General features: G+C 44.5%; 1 protein-coding gene across 3 annotated transcripts in view; it reads left to right on the top strand.

Moving 5' to 3' along the window:
* Positions 1 to 3,257: 3,257 nt before the first annotated feature.
* Pcbp3 (poly(rC) binding protein 3) overlaps positions 3,258 to 14,311 on the top strand; it is a 170,698-nt gene continuing 159,644 nt past the window's right edge. For all 3 annotated transcript variants that reach the window (XM_042695321.1, XM_042695320.1, XM_042695319.1), the window contains exon 1: positions 3,258 to 3,333. The gene's annotated coding sequence lies outside the window, so the exon portion shown is untranslated. The remainder of the gene's footprint in view (positions 3,334 to 14,311) is intronic.

Raw genomic sequence — 14,311 nt, 5'->3', positions numbered from 1 at the left:
TGACCATTTCATTAGCCTGGGCCTACAGGGTCACGGTGACTCATGTCGCTACCATCTTGCCCTCAGGGCCAGTACCACCTGGGGAGTTGTCTCCCTCCCCAGGGGAAGGCCTTCATGCATGTGCCTGCCAGGACTGCTTTACAGTGCACTTCATTCTCCAAGTAGAAAAAAGGCAGTCTAAATCATAAAAAGTACAGGGTAATGAATATAGGAATGGATGATATAGTCCTTTGTTGTCATTATGAAGAACTGTGCACTTTATGCTAGTGTATGTGTCTTTTCTTGTATGACTGGTAAGCAGTGGGTTTGTTACACAGCACCAAACACACATCTACTCACACGCCCACGGCCTTGTGCTAGGACATAACACACATCTATTCACACACCCACGGCCTTGTGCTAGGACATAACACACATACACTCACACGCCCACGGCCTTGTGCTAGGACATAACACACATACACACCCACGGCCTTGTGCTAGGACATAACACACATATACTCACATACCCACGGCCTTGAGCTAGGACATAACACACATATACTCACACGTCCACGGCCTTGAGCTAGGACATAACACACATATACTCACACGCCCACGGCCTTGAGCTAGGACATAACACACATATACTCACACGTCCACGGCCTTGTGCTAGGACATAACACACATACACACCCACGGCCTTGTGCTAGGACATAACACACATCTATTCACACACCCACGGCCTTGTGCTAGGACATAACACACATATACTCACACGCCCACGGCCTTGTGCTAGGACATAACACACATACACACCCACGGCCTTGTGCTAGGACATAACACACATATACTCACATACCCACGGCCTTGTGCTAGGACATAACACACATACACACCCACGGCCTTGTGCTAGGACATAACACACATATACTCACACACCCACGGCCTTGTGCTAGGACATAACACACATACACACCCACGGCCTTGTGCTAGGACATAACACACACATACTCACACGCCCACGGCCTTGTGCTAGGACATAACACACATATACTCACACGCCCACGGCCTTGTGCTAGGACATAGCACACATACACTCACACACCCACGGCCTTGTGCTAGGACATAGCACACATAACACACATATACTCACATGCCTACAGCCTTGTGCTAGGGGATAATGACTGCCACCTTACGAACTTTTAGCTCTATTGTAATCTGTTTTTTTTTTTTTTAAGGTAGTCCTACTATGTTTCCCAGAACTCCTACACTCAAGTAATCCTCTTTCCTCAGTCTCCCAAGTAGATGAGACTCTATGTGCAAGTCTCTGTTCCTTACTTAGATCCATTATAATCTAATGGGATCACTGTTGTAATATATTGTTGATCTTTGATGGAAAGCATTGTTAGTTGGCTCATTATTGTCTAAAAACTAAACAGACTATGCAGAAAAAAATATATACTTTAGACTATAAAGTATATATGTATGCATACATATATACTTTAGATTATAGAATAAAATTGGCTGACTTTCAAGGAGAAATTGATAAATCAATAATCATATGAGCTAATTAATGTGAGCTATCTTAATCTGCCTTTTTTAGTAGTTGATAGAACACATTTACACACATAAGTAACAGTAAGATTTTAGTGATACATATTCAAGCTCTGGTCATTAAAAAATGCAGCCATATATATTCTCTTGAAACATGTGAAACATTTTCTGAAACTCTCCTTGTGTAAAGTAAGTCTCAGTTTTTTTCAGACTATGTTTTCTATTCAAATTAATTAACTCAGAAATCAATAAGCCTAGTGTATTGTTGTACACCTGTAGTCCCAGCACTTAGGAGGGAAAAACACTAAAAATCATGAAAATTAAAGCTGAAGTCACAATAGAAATATCTATAGTTGACAACTCTTAATGATATAAATGACTTGCGGAATATGCACTACTTGGAGGGAAATTTATATCCTTAGAGTTATGAATTTGAGAAAAAATAAAGGCTGAAAATCAATCATATGTTTCCAAGTCAAGAAACTATAGGGGGGCTGGGAAGGTGGCTCAGTGGTAGAGCGCTTGCCTTGCATGCATGAGGCCCTGGGTTCAATTCCTCAGCACCACATAAGCAAAAAGAAAAAAGCCAGAAGTGGCGCTGTGGCTCAAGGGGTAGAGCGCCTGCCTTGAGCTGAAGAGCTGAGGGACAGCGCCCAGGCCCAGAGTTCAGGCCCCACAACCGGACCCCCCCCCCCCAAAAAAAAAGAAACTATAGGAAGCAGTAAAACGTAAGGTTCAGAATGGAAATTTGCAAAATGGAGGAAAAAAAAGTATGTCTTCTATTAATAGGATATATTGCATTGACTTTTGGGGGGGGGGGGGGATGGTAGGGATTGAACCCAGGACCTTGACCTTGATAGCAAAATGCTCTACCTCTGAGTTATATCCCTAAGCCCTTAGTTATCAGACAAGTTGTCCTTGCCAAGTACCCTCTTGCCTTTGCCCCTCAAGTGCTAGGACTAAACACTCGGAAGCCCGTAAGGCATGTCCAGTGCACTAATAGATATTTTTCCGTAAGGCCCGTAAGGCATGTCCAGTGCACTAATAGATATTTTTCCGTAAGGCATTTCCAGTGCACTGGTAGATATTTTTTTTGAATGTTCAACCAACTTTGTGTTTTAAGCCAAATTCCACTTCCAGTTTTCTAGTGGTTAATTGGAGATAAGAGTTTCAAAGACTTTCCTGCATGGGTTAGCTTTGAACCAGGAATATTAGATCTCATTTTCCTGAGTAGTTAGGATTACAGGCATGAGCCATAGGTGCTTTGCTGGAAATTGTTTTGGTTATGAACTCGATCTCTTATTTTTGGTTAAGTGAGATTTTTCTATTTTTTTTTCCTTGAGTCAATTTCTATACACTATTCATGTTTATAAGAATTTGTTCATTTTATCTACTTTATCTAATTTGCTGATATAAAATTGTCTGTTGTGTTTCCGTATAGTCCTTTTCTATGTCTGTAATTTTGGTAATAATATTCTCTTACAAATTATTCTAACACTGAGTCTTTTTTTTTTTGACAGTTTAGGGAAAGGTTGTCAGCGAGTCCAACTTTTGGACTTGGTTTTCTGTTCTCCCATTTATTTTTGCTGTATGTTGGCGATTTTGTTCCTTCTGCTTGTTTTGGGTTAGTTTTGTCTTGATTTTCTAGTTTTGGAGGTAGAAGCTTCATTGGCTCAGCTGAGATCCTTCTTCTTTTTCAAGTGCAGGTGTTTTCGCTGTGGAGGACCCAGCTCTGTGCTCCTGCAGCTGGCGGCTGATTCCTGCTCCTGAGGCGTACAGGAAGCGGATGGGGCTGGGGTGAGTCAAAACACCACCAAACACTGCTTTTCTCGAGTCCAGTTCTCCTGGAATAAGTGACCCCTGCATTCCGGTAACTCGTGATTATTTCCACTTAATTAATATACTTGTTAATTTTGATAGTGGAAAGAGCTGTCAGCTGCTATCACTCTGCCATTCCCAGTGTTGTCAGCTACTTGTGTTTTATACTTAAAAGTTTTCAAAAACGGAATGTGACTGCTACAGAATATCTTATAAAAATTAACACATCTATATATCACAGGGACATAAGTTGTGTTAAGAGTAGCTAGCCATTTTAGTGCAGGGCTATGGTACTGATGCCAGAACATTCTAGAATGCTGAGAAATTAAAACATGTGACACTAGTGCAGAGAGCAAAGTGGTGTCAGAGCCACTGTTGAATCTGGAGCCCAGCTTCTGAATGAGTGATTGGCAAGAGACGGAAGACCATCCTGTGTTAGAGACAGCAAGGCTGACCAGGGGACCAGATGTGTTCCTGAAGTGTACCAGCTGTGTCTAGCTGAGTGTTGGCACACTTTTGCCCTGAGTACTGTTGGCCCTGGTGTGTGACTGAGGGTGTGGAGAGGAGGTGATAGCTCCTGGATGTTTGCAGTGGAGGTGGATGGAGGTCAGCGGGCCCATTGCTAGAGGACTGGCAAGCTGTACGCTGGTAGTAGAAAATACAAACAAACATTCTCAGGGTGGTTCCTGAGTCCTGAGTCCAAATCTAAAAGATCGCTAGATTTTTAAGACAGAGTTATCCTCTTCCAAGTTCAAAAGTTGGTAAGACAAAGTGGCACCATGTAATAGCTAAGTGATGACCCCTTCATACTGATATTAAGACCATCCGTAGCGGCACATGCCTATAATAGGAAGAGAGGTAGGAAGACTGACATTCAAGGGCAGCCTGGGCAAAGCCAGCTTGAGAACACTATCAAACTAAAAGCAAAACAACTGAGGGGTCAAGAGGCGAGCGTTTGCCTAGAATGCTTGAGGGCCCGAGTTCAGTCTTCAGTACTTCAAAAGATAAAAACATGTGGCAAGGGAAGGGCAGAGGTCTTTAATGCCTACAATACTTAAAACATATTTTTATTGTTATTATAAAGGTGATATACAGGGGGATTATGGTTACATAACTCAGGTAATGAGCACATTGCTTTTTGCACAATGTCACCCCTTCCCTGGCTCTCTCCCAGTTTTTCCTTCCTGTCCTCACCTACAAGTTTCATAGTTCATTTTCAGCATAGTTTCTAGTGAATACCATTGTGCATTTGTTCATTCTTTGTTCTTCCCACAGTACTTTTTATGCCAGAAGAATATTCACTGCTAGTTGTATTTTATTTTGGATTTACGTTATATAATATACTAACCTTTAAAAAAAACAACAATGTAAACTCTTACATTAGATGTAAAAGCAGGCAGATCTAGAGATCACAAAATATATGACTGCATTTAGGGTTTTTTTAAAAATGGCAGTCTTGGGGAACTCTGGGCCTGGGCAGTGTCCATGAGCATTTGGACTTAAGGCTAACACCCTGCCACTTAAGCCGCAGCTTCATTTCCAGCATCTTGGTGTTTAATTGGGGGCAAAAGTCTCATGGACTTTCCTGGTGGGACAGGCTTTGAACTTCTGTAGTCAGATCTCAGCCTTTTGAGTAGCTGGGATTACAGGGGGAGCAGCCGGCACCCTCCTGCATTGAACTCTTTTAGGACGTCAGCACCATAGTTTTAGTTCCCCGTCACTTCTGTGACTTTCCTAGGAGGCTCTTCAGCTGTGTGCAGCCAGTATGTCTTTGACCTTCGGTTTGCAGATAACCTCCATTTGCACCTCAGGCCAGGGAGAGCAGACTGTACAAGTTGAGCCAGCTGGTTGGTGAGATGGGCCACTGGTTGCACAATCTGAGATGATTTGGATTTTGAGTTCAGCCTGACTCCTTCTGTTTAGACTTGAACTAGATACTTATTCTTTTGAGTGACAAGATGGCTATACCTTCCTCACAACTTTGCTCAAGATCTCTGGAGGTGCTGCCTTGAGCAGTTAAGGACTACCTCCATAGAGTTAAATCCTCTTCCCCTGTGTGGAGAGTAATCAGAGTCTGATCCTTTGGCTCAAGAGAAGTATCTGTCCTTGGTGAGTATCTATGGAGACTGTGAGACAAATGAAGACAAACCTGTATGGTACTGAGTGCACAGTAATTTCCATCTCCTGCCCTAATTTAATTTTGTCATTATTAGGTTCATTTAAAATTTATTTCAGTAGGAGAACACCAGAATTTACAGAATCTTGGGCTAAATCATGACCTTTTCCTTCTGTACTCCTCATGTGCCTTGACTTCACCCGTCATTCCTCAGTCAGGTACTGAGCAGGCGTTTCACAGCAGGAGCGCTCATCATTCATGCCAGCAGGATGGGTGAGGGAAGCATTGCTCGTTGACCGTTGGCATTGGCATGTAGTTCAGAGAGTTTGTAACATGGAGTTTTGGCCAGGAATCCCAGAGCCTGAAAGTGAGAATTCCTGTGTCATCTCAGAGGGTGGCTGTAAGGAAACAGACTTCTGAAGGGCTCTTCATTCATACATGTGAGAAGCTCCAAAAATGCCGGGACATCTCACGTTTATGAATTTGTCTCCAGATGATTATCCGATAAGCACCAAATTTATGTACAGTAGATACTCATTACAGCATTTTTTTTTTAAAAAAAAAAAGAACAGTTGGAAGCAGCCCAAATGCCCAATAATAGATTTAGTAAATCAGTTACTGTCCATGTAAAAACAGACACTACAACGTAAGATGTAGGTTTACTTATGTGTGCATGTGTGCGTTCTCATGTATGCACTGCACATATGTGTACATGTGCATGATGTGCATATGCATGTGTATTTTAACAGTCTCAAGAAGTATCGCCAAAGCCTTCCAGTGTCTGCTCTGATTCTGGGATCACTGCTGATCCTCAATGAATATATCTCTCATATTTTCAAGGTAAGGAATATGTATTTTTACCACTATGAAAGACTTATTTGAAAGTCTCATCTTTGAGTTTCAGGAAAAATTTTCTAAGTATAAAGGAATACAAATTATCTAAAATTACAGATAATTTGATTTTTATAGACACATTTACTTGAATCTCAAACATTAAAAGGTAAAAAACAACTGGGTGCCAGTGGCTAATGCCTGTAATCCTATTTACTCAGGAGGTTGAGATCTGAGGTTTGCAGTCAAAGCTAGCCCTGATAGAAAAGTCCCTGTGAGACTCTTACCTCCAATAAACTACTCAAAAAAGCCAGAAGTGTTGCTGTGGCTCAAGTGGTACAGTGCTAGCCTTGAGCACAGAGAGGCTCAGGGACAGTGCCTAGGCCCTGAGTTCAAGCCCTACAACCAACTAAAAATAAAAATAAGAAAATGAAAGGTAAAAAAGCTAGATGAACATTTTCTACAAATATTATAGGCATAAGCATTCTAAATTATTAGGAAAGAACATGTAATTGATGTGTGTTTTTTAAAAAAACCTGATAGGTAGATACTATAGTGAGAAAATAAGAGAAAATGTACACAGTTGCTATTAGCACTTCTGTGTGGGGATGGGAGATGCTGTTAGATATAGCACTTGTGTTTTTTTGTGCTTTATAAGCTTTCTGCACAGAGGGCAGGCATGACTTCTACGACAGTAAGGTCACTTCCTGCCATCTTTGCTGGGTCTGCCCCCTGGAGGCCTGCTGGCTGGGAGGTTAGGGGCAGTACTCTGCAGAGCCATTCCTCAGTCCTTAGTGGATCACCATCGCTGGAGGGGCTCTCTGGAAGGTTCAGAAGATGTATTTTAGACACCTTCAATACACGGGTGAGAGGCAACACATACCCTGTATCTGATTCTGATGAGAGTAACTCACTCAGAAAAGTAGGAAAAGAAAGGGAATGCAAGCTTGAAAATGGTAACAAATACATGTACTGGTGTTGAAACAAAAAAATATTTAATAAATTATTTGCAAGTTGATCATACATAAATTCTATTGGTATAATTTAAAAAGATTAAAACATGGCTATGTGTATGGGTGCTTTCATCTACTTGAAACAACGGAATCTTTGTTATTAAATAGGAAAGTGAAACAAAAAAATGCACTGTCCCTGGAAGCAGACTGGTGTGTGTGTGTGTGTGTGTGTGTGTGCGCGCTCGCGCGCGTGCGTGTGTGTGCGTGTGCGTGCGTGTGTGCGTGCGCGCGTGCTTGCGTGTGTGTGTGTGTGTGTGTGTGTGTGTGTGTGTAAGGCACTGAGCAGCTAGGCTTCTGCATGCCCGGCAGGATGGAGGCCCGTGGGGTGATGTGGCTCGGGCCAGGTTAACTGGGTGTGCGTCCTCCGGCCTCCTCAGGTCAGAGGACATCAGTGTTGCAGAATGCTATCTTTTGAGGTAGAGAAGTAAAGACGCTCACTGCTGACTACTTTCTTTGTTTCTCCTCTTTCTGCTGAGGCCGCCACAGAGCATGATCGTTATTTAGAGTTGGTAATTGCAGTAGTGGATCTGTGGTAGGAATTGAGTTGAATCACCCTTGCCTGTCCTCCCCAGCACAGAAGCCCTTTTAAACCCAGTTACCCCACCTCCGCCTCTTGTCAGAACTGTGGGACTGTACTATTTAGAGAGAGTTAATGAGATGCTTGGTCCCAAGATCTGGAGAAAATCAGAGTCAAGGCCACCCTTCCCAGAAGTCAGATCCTTGCTGTGGCCTGCTTGGGTTTGGAATCTCTTCCTTCACAGAGACAGTCAAAGTCTGACTCCTGCAGACACCTATGAACAGGAGTGTCCAGCCACCGAACCTCCAGTGTAACCTCAGATCCCAACATGAGCTTGCAAGTGCTGTCCCTACTCCGCTGGCTTGCCACGGGGTAATGCTTGCTCATCCTCTCCCAGCCCGGCAGTTCCGGAAGCTCCCAGTGCATGTTGCAAGGAGCCCCAGGCCTACCCCTTCCCCAGCACAGACGGAAACTGGTCCTGTGGTAGTGGCATCATTACAAGTGTCACTGACAGCAGAGCATTCTCCTTTCCCAGCACAGATGGAAACTGGTCCTGTGGTAGTGGCATCACTGCAAGTGTGACTGACAGCGGAGCACTCTCCTTGGATGTGTGTAGGGTGCAGGGCAGGCAAGGTTGAGAAATTTGGTTCTGGGATTGGGCCTCTGGGTCTAGAACTCCCACTCTGCTTCCTCAGGTGCAGCAGTACTAGCTGCCATCTGTTGTAGGTTGGTGGGACGAAAGGATGGGTGGTGGGAAGGTAGAGCCGTCCCTCTATACCGTTCTATTGGTGTAGGCTCTGTATGGAACACTGCAGTATTCCACGAAATCCCATGTAACTGGAAGTAGGAAATTACAGATAATGCAGGAAAGACAGTGGGCTTGATAGCCTGCCTGTCTGTGCCACGCTGGAGCCCCACCTAATCAAGCCTGCCTGTCTGTGCCACGCTGGAGCCCCCCTAATCAAGCCTGCCTGTCTGTGCTGTGCTGGAGCCCCCCTAATCAAGCCTGCCTGTCTGTGCCATGCTGGAGCCCCCCTAATCAAGCCTGCCTGTCTGTGCCACGCTGGAGCCCCCCTAATCAAGCCTGCCTGTCTGTGCCACGCTGGAGCCCACCTAAACTTACTGCCACTTGTTTCTTTTGTCCTAGCACCAGTCATCTGTTTTTATTTTTATGTTTATTTTTTTGTCGGTTGTGGGGCTTGAACCCTGGTCCTGGGTGCTGTCCCTGCACTCCTCAGCTCAAGGCTAGTGCTCTACCACTTGAGCCACAGCGCCACTTCCAGTTTTCTGGTGGTTCATCGGAGATAAGAGTCTCATGGACTTTCCTGCCCCGGCTGGCTTTGAACCGTGATCCTCAGATCTCTGCCTCCTGAGTAGCTAGGATGACAGGCATGATCCAGCAGTGCCCAGCTGAGTTATCTATTTCTAAATACCATTCTAATGAAAATATTCTCTCATAGGTATGCGGTTTCACATCAGTGCTGGTGTGAGTTTGCAAACCATTCCAGTGTGCAAGTCTTATTCTGGGACTCACCTGGCTGGGTGCCATTGGCATCTCTCACATCTGGGTGCCTGTGCATGTTCAGTGCCTGGATCTAGACAGCTGGCATGTCTGTTGTGATTATGTATTTTCCTGTCTAATTGCATTGGTAAGCTCAGTGTCCTGCCCTGTCCCTCATCTAAACAGTTTACTTCGTTCTGTGATTGTATATGGATGAGTGGCATTGAGGTTTGAACTCAGGGACTCAAGTTTTCAAGGCAGGCACTGAATTACCCCTCCAAGCTCTTTTCTGCAATGTTTGTTTGTTTTGATGGTCTTAGGGCCTAAACTCTGGGTCTGGGCGCTGTCCCTCAGCTCTTCAGCTCAAGGCTAGCACTCTACCACTTGAGCCACAGCGCCGCTTCCAGCTTTTTCTGCTTATGTGTACTGAGGAATCGAACCCAGGGCCTCATGCATGCAAGGCAAGCGCTCTACCACTGAGCCACCTTCCTGGCTGCAATGTTTTTTGTTTTTTGTTTTTTTTTTGACATAGGGTCTTGCTTCAAGCCCAGGTATATTCCTAGGCACATGGTCATGATCTGTCCATTTTAGGTTTTTCCTTTTAGCTAGGATGACAGGCACAGCCATCCCGGTGTTCAGCTATCATTTGAGAGTGGGTTTGGTGAGCAGGGTGAGGATGGCCTGACCAAGATCTCAATCTCAGCCCTCCAAGCAGCTAGGATTACAGGCAAGAGCTACCAGTGCTCCAGCACATTCTATGATTATTTATTTACTTTATGATGAGTGTACCTGCAGCTGTGAAGGTATGCAGGTCCTGAGCCTCCCTGCAAGCTTCTTCCTAAAGTTCACTCAATCTGCTAGTGTCCTGCCCCTCAGGGAGAGGACTCCAACCTGTGTGCTGGCCCTTACTTGGGCAGCTGCCGGCCTGTTCCTCATCTATTTGTGTGTACCCCTGTCCAACATGTACTGAGATCTTCCCTCTCACAAGCCCTCTTCCAGAACCTTGGAGTGTGGCCTAGAGCACACAGACAAGTTCCTTGTCATCTTGAGGATTACTTTAATGGTGGATGAAGAATAATAGCCAAAGAAAATGATGTAGAAGTACTCTAATTGCTGTTCAGTGGATTAGAAGAGGACTACCTAAGAGTGAGTGAGGCGGCTTGGTAGGAGATCTTTGGGGAGCTGATGGTCTAGCAAGGTGACCAGGACCAGCTAGTATCCCCAGGAGGAAGAGTGACCCAAGCTAGGAGAGAATAGAGGGGCAGCTGGGGGCGCATGAGAAGGTCAGAACAAGACAACTAGACAGTGGCTGAGGAGGGCCAAACCTCTGTGCAGGAACATCTGTGTCTAGGCCCCGTCCCAAGGGCTTACTGCCCACAGGGAACGAAAGGGGCATTTGGTGCCCAGGCTGTCGGACTGCAGGGAGCCAATCTGCTGTGGAAGGGAGGATGTGGAGAGTGGGGTGTCCCAGTCGCTCTGTGCGTGGAACTCAGTGGAGGAAGGGCGGGGAGGACAGTGGGGACTGAGCAAATGTACTGTGCATGGAACTCAGTGGAGGAAGGGCGGGGGAGGAGGACGGGGAGGACAGTGGGGACTGAGCAAATGTACTGTGCATGGAACTCAGTGGAGGAAGGGCGGGGAGGACAGTGGGGACTGAGCAAATGTACTGTGCATGGAACTCAGTGGAGGAGGGCGGGGAGGACAGTGGGGACTGAGCAAATGTCTGCACGTGGAACTCAGTGGAGGAGGGCGGGGAGGAGGACAGTGGGGACTGAGCAAATGTACTGTGCATGGAACTCAGTGGAGGAAGGGAGGGGGAGGACAGTGGGGACTGAGCAAATGTCTGCACGTGGAACTCAGTGGAGGAGGACGGGGAGGACAGTGGGGACTGAGCAAATCAAATGGCATGATGAGTGAGGGTCAGGTTGGGGGGAGAGTGAGCTAAGGTTTTGGTCTTGGACTTAGGATAATACTTATCCAACCAGCTTGGTCAGCTAGGTAGTTGATATAGGAGCTGAGGGAAGGTTACAAGGATAGGGTACTAATTTAGGGATTATCAGTAGAGGAAGAGTATTTACACCTGTGGACTTGCAGTGAATATAACCAGTAGAGCTGTTCAGAGGACGCAGGTCCATATCCAGGGAGCCTGTGGCTGGAGCTGAGCAGAGGCTCCATAGATGGAAGAGGCCTCCTGCCTAGTGTGGTTAGAACCCCTGGGGCAAGCCTTGTACCCTTCCTTCCTGGACTGTGCTCTGGATCCAGCCACGTCTGTGTGCTCTGGAATGCTAGTGACATTCTGGCCCGCCTGACCACGCCCCTTCAAGGGGCACGCCGCCCCATCAGAGAGCATCTGCTCCTCCTGGCAGCCCCTAATAATAGTTGTGTCTGTCTTGAGGTTTCTCCTGCCATGACATTCAGGATTTGGAGGACGTGTCTCCATGTGTGACCTGTATGCTTTTACTTCTGTAGTTGGCTCTGGTTGATCCACACAGTTGTCTCTCTAGCTCCTTCCTTGCCAGACAGTTTTTGGTATACTTTGCTGAAGTATCTGATAAAGTGCTAATTTTCAAAATCATGCTGTTTTGTGTCTATGGTAGTTTCTATTTATTACTGTTGATATTGGTAGCTTTCATTTTCCTTTTTGTTTCTGATCAGTGTGGCTGAATGGTGATTATTTTTTATTATTGATTTGATTAAAGAACTAATGCTTAGTTTCATTAATATTTTGTTTTTTTTCAACCTCATTGATTTCTACTCTATTTCCTTTTGTTTACTTTGCTCTTTTTGTTAAGCTTACACAATTCATTTCTCTTTTTTCCTTAAATAGCTCCCAGCTTCTTTATTTTTTAAGCAAATTTTATGTAATGTATTTTAAAGATATTTAGCATGTGATATATGATTTTATAGGATCATATGGTTAGGAGAAAGGTAGGTTTTGTTTATTTGTTTGTTTTTGGTATCAGTCCTGGACCTGGGCATTGTCCTTGAGCTTTTTGCACAAGTTAGAGCTTTATCTCTTGAGCCACAGCTCCACTTCTGGCTTTTGGTGGTTAATTGGACATAAGAGTCTCACATACTTTTTTGCTTAGACTGGCTTCAACATGTGATCTTGAGAGCTCAGCCTCCCGAGTAGTTTAGGATTATAGGCTCGAGCCACCAGTGCCCCACAGAAAGCAAATGAGCACATCTGTCCTTTCACAGCCATCTTTTTATTTGTTTTTGTGGCAAGAACAGATAATGCATAGACTTTATTTTTTTTGGTGTTACTAGGGTTTGAACTCAGCCTTGTACTTGCAAGGCTGTCTTGTCTTTTACTGATTATTTTTGAAATAGGGCCTCAATGCCTTGCTGGCCATGTTCTTGAATATAGATCTGCCGATTTTAGTTGCTGGGATGACAGATGCATTCAGTTTCCATCCGCTGATATGGTCTTTTGGATTTTTCTGACTTAGAATCGTGGCCTTCCCAATTTCAGCCTCTTATGTAGCATAGGATGACAGGTATGTGCCACTACACCCAGGTATGGGTTGAAAAAGGGTCTTGAAAACTTTCCCATGTGGGCTAGCCTCTAGTGAGACTCCTGTTCTCACCCTCCCAAGCAGACAGAATTATATGCACAAGCCACCATGCCCGTCAGTATGTCTGTCTGTATGTTTATTTGTTTCTCTCTTTGTTTTTCTTTCTTTCTTTTTTGTTTCTGTAGCTAATTTTAATATTTCCTTTTTAAGTAGCCAGTTCTCAAATGTTGGTTTAATTTTCTGCCTATTTTCTTTTGGATCAGGATTATTAATTCTTAGATTTATGTATTAGTTTATAATTTTTACCAGTTTTGTGCCATGATTTCTTAAAGTGTGTTTTTGTCTTTTAGCCTTCTTCTTTTGGGCATCCAGTTACAATATATCACTTTCGGGGGGAGAGGGAAGTTTTATCTTTGTGCTTCATTTTAGATAAACAAATTATTCCATCTGTATGTCACCTCATCTTTTCTGTGGTGTCTAATGTGATGCTAATCCCACCCCATCCTTTTTTTTTTTTTTCTGGTGCTTGAATTCAGGGCCTGGGCACTTTCCTAGGGTTTCTTTTGCTCAAGGTTAGCCCCTTGTCACTGAGCCACAGTGCCACTTCCAGCTTTTTCTGAGTGGTTTATTGGAGAGAAGAGTCTCACGACTTTTCTGCTCAGGCTGGCTTTAAACCACGATCCTCAGATCTCAGTGTCCTGAGTAGCTCCCTACCACTTCCTGCAGACTCAAGGGTATTTGAGCATCGACTCCATCTCATGCTTCAGTGAGGTGGATTGTGGGTAAGGTTGGGGGAGTCTGACCCTCAGCTTTTATCAAGACTTTTATGTTTCATCGCTTGTTTTGGAAACGTTTTCTTTGGAAACCCACTTTTGACCTTCCAAATAATTGACTTATGAAAGCTTTCTTTCAATAAATTATTTTTGTGAAAAATTTTATATCTAGAGTGATAAATTATTATCACTTCTCTCTTTGGATTTTCTACCTGTGATTTCAAATTTTAATTATTTTTTCTTACACTATTTGCAGGATAGTCTACGGAGAGATTGTCATGTGGTCCTATAAGCAGTGATTTTTCACAGTTCCGTCTTAAAGATTGTATCGACACTAGGCAGTCTTCTTACTTACATCAATTTATTTTTGGGGGGGGGCTGGGGGTCAGTCATGGGGCTTGAACTCTGGGCCTGGGTGCTGTCCCTCAGCTTTTCAGCTCAAGGCGAGCATTCTACCACTTGAGGCACAGCACCACTTCCCGTTTTCTAGTGGTTCATTGGAGATAAGAGTTTTGCGGACTTTTCTGCCTGGGCTGGCTTTGAACCACAATCCTCAGATCTCAGCCTCCTGACTAGGATTACAGGCGTGAGCCACTGGTGCCCAGCTCAGTTGATTTTTTTTTTTTTTTTTGGTCCGGTCGTGGGGCCTGAACTCTGGGCCTGGACGTTGTCCCTCAGCTCTTCAGCT

This window comes from Dipodomys spectabilis, unplaced genomic scaffold (assembly GCF_019054845.1).
Source record: "Dipodomys spectabilis isolate Male_0828 unplaced genomic scaffold, ASM1905484v1 ptg000184l, whole genome shotgun sequence".
NCBI classification, from domain to species: Eukaryota; Metazoa; Chordata; class Mammalia; order Rodentia; family Heteromyidae; genus Dipodomys; species Dipodomys spectabilis.
Note: the sequence above shows the minus strand (reverse complement) of the source record. Positions and strands in the feature narration are given on the sequence as shown.